At 33.7% G+C, this 2,949-nt stretch overlaps 2 non-coding genes across 2 annotated transcripts; both read right to left on the reverse strand.

Annotated features, from left to right (window-relative positions):
• Positions 1-615: 615 nt before the first annotated feature.
• On the reverse strand, positions 616-776 carry LOC128195654 (U1 spliceosomal RNA). The gene has a single exon (XR_008247451.1). It is a non-coding gene; the product is annotated as a U1 spliceosomal RNA (small nuclear RNA).
• A 1,714-nt stretch (positions 777-2,490) lies between these two features.
• LOC128195681 (U1 spliceosomal RNA) lies at positions 2,491-2,649 on the reverse strand. The gene has a single exon (XR_008247478.1). It is a non-coding gene; the product is annotated as a U1 spliceosomal RNA (small nuclear RNA).
• Between the last annotated feature and the right edge of the window lie 300 nt (positions 2,650-2,949).

Below are 2,949 nucleotides of genomic sequence, written 5' to 3' on the forward strand. Positions count from 1 at the left end.
ACATTACTTATAAGTGGAAAAAATGATGACAACAAAAATGGGTGGGTGGGAGGAAGTGACACTCTCTAGAAACGATGGCACTCCAACGGCACTCCGACGACAATGAGTGGGTGAGAGGAAGCGCCACTCTCTCTACGAACAGCGACATTACGGCGACACTCCGATGACAATAGGTGGCTGGGTGGAGGGAAGAGGAGACTATCTCTAATTTTCGCACTCTTTGTTCTCTCTCGAAGCTTCCTCAAATTCAAAATCTGAAAAGAGAAAAGGAACTCAACTTGAAACCCCCCAATTTTGTTGTCACGTCATTCTCATATTTACAAATTATTTTTAACGTGCACCACTCACCTCCGTGTCAAAATATTGTTAAAGTATCATTTTCCATTTTAAAATAACAAAATGTAGACCTTGACTACTTTATTCACCATGGAAGATGAAATTTAAAGTTATGGATTCATTATCCATCCACCAGCTTATCCTGCCCTACATGGTTATTCAAATGCTATGCCTCTCTGATCATGAATTTGTTCTATGTAAGGAACCAAACAAAATATTATATACAACATTAACACCAAGAAAAAATAATTTACAGGTTCTACAAACTTTAAACTAATAATAGGGGCTGCGCGAACGCAAGCCCCTCTACCATAAATTATGATGTAGGCTCCACCACTAGGGTAGACCTTAGAACAAGACTCCCTTCTTGGTGCAATGAAGGTCACTGGTCTAGGCTATGAGTCTTCATGATCACTCATTAACCCCATCCAGGTAAGTATGTTATTCAAGGTCAGAAGTATTTATTTTATAGCTCATATTCTTTAATACTCTGTTGGATGTATCCATGTGGGACTTAATTCAAAACAAATCAGCATATAAGGTCAATTTGTGGAATTATAAAAAGTTAAATATTTTGAGAAAAAGACATTATTTTATTGTGAAACTAATTTAGATGTATAGTAAGATGTTTGGATTGCCGAATAAAACTACATGTATTGTAAAATCTGCATCAAACAGTCCTATAATGACCTGTTTGGTCCAAAATATGACCAAAACAAACATGCAGCTTAACACATTGTACACTGACTTGTTTATTAACCCTTAGAGTTCTTCTAAAATATTTGAAATGAACGAATTAAATTGAATGGTACAAAAAGATTACAAATTATTTAAAAAGAAAATATATACTAAATTATTTTATTACTTTGAATTTTAGGAAGTAGGGTACTTGTCTGGATAAAACATTTTAAGATAATTATTATTTGTTTAAGAATTTGAAATGTTTTATAATAAAATATGTTATTTTGGTAAAAGAAATTGAAATAAATTGAAATTATAGAATTTCTTTACATTTTTTATTCTTAATTTTTTTTGTACTTAACTCTTCCAAAACAGACACAATTTATGTTTGTTTTACTTGAATCTAACTCAACTTGAACACGAACAAAACTATACTTAACTAAATTTGACTCGACATAGACATAGTCTCTTGGATAAACATAATCTTATTGTCTTTGCTTGATTTGAGTCCAAGTAAACTTGGCTCAATCTTGACTCAGATTAATTTGGCTTGACATGGATCTGGGTCGATTGGGGTTAATCTAACTTTGCTCAATCGAGTTCAAGCCAAATTGGCTTGACCTAGATCAAGATAGACTCGGCTTGACCTAGGTTGGAGTTGACTCGGATCAATCCAAGAGTTGATGTTGACTCGGCTCGACCCAAGCTTAATCGAACTAGACTTGATCTTGTTTTAATTGGACTATAACTCATATGAGTCTAGTCCAACTTGGTTGAACGTCGCAAATCTCAACTTTAATGAAAGTTCACATGCTCTAAATCAGCTTAACTTAGATCTTGATTAACTTGGACCCAAACTAACTTGACTTGACTTAATTCACTTGAACCGGCTCAACTCAAATATGTTCAAACTGACTCAACTCGATTAATTCTGAGTTGATTATACTCGGAGCTGACTCAACTCCATCCAACGAACCCTTTGTGCTGTAAGGAAAATAGAAAATTAAGACTATATTATTCATAAAACCATGTATTACATAGATGTGTCTATAGAAATATAAAGGAAAAGAAAAAAAATCAAAAAAGAACCTAGAGAAAACAGATCCCTATATAATACTGACATTCCCTCTTAAACTTATTTATGAACTATCATAAGTTTACGTCTAATATTAAGAAAGAGGATCTAGAGAAAGGCTTTGAAAGCTAGGTTACATTGTTTCATTTTATCACGAATTTGGATTTGGAATGCACGACAGGATAAGCGGCAAAGAAGAACATCAACAAGATTATAAAAGTAAATCTTTGGAACAGCAAGATTATCACACTCTTTTCTACAACAACACATCAAAATGGTTGTTCATACAAAACTCATCAGCTGAAAAGATTAATTTACATATGGTTGTCCATACAAAACTCATCAGCTGAAAAGATTAATTTACAGGTTCATAAACAGTTAATAGATGTCACTAATAATAGGGGCTGCGCGGACGCAAACCCCTCTAGCACAAATTATGATGTAGGCTCCACCTCTAGGGTAGACCTTAGAACAGCACCCCTTCTTGGTGCAATGAAGGTCACTGATCTAGGCCATGAGTCTTTATGATCACTCATTGACCCCATCCAGGTAAGTAAGTTGTTCAGCGCTACTAGTATTTATTTTATAGCTCATACTCTTTCATATGGTATTGTATATAACAATGTGGGACTACATGTTTAGATTAGTTTAACTGTGGACTGCAAATTCTTTTAAGGAAACAGAATAAGACACAAAAAAGTAAATTTTTTAATCCAAAAGATTTCGACTTGAATTGCCATAGAAACATTATTGCTCATTTAAAACAAATCAGCACACAAGTTGAATTTGTGATTCTAAATTCAGTTAAATATTTTGAGGAAAAAAGAAGATATCAGTTCACTGTGAAACTAATTCAA

The sequence above is a fragment of the Vigna angularis genome, chromosome 2 (assembly GCF_016808095.1).
Source record: "Vigna angularis cultivar LongXiaoDou No.4 chromosome 2, ASM1680809v1, whole genome shotgun sequence".
Lineage (NCBI taxonomy): Eukaryota > Viridiplantae > Streptophyta > Magnoliopsida > Fabales > Fabaceae > Vigna > Vigna angularis.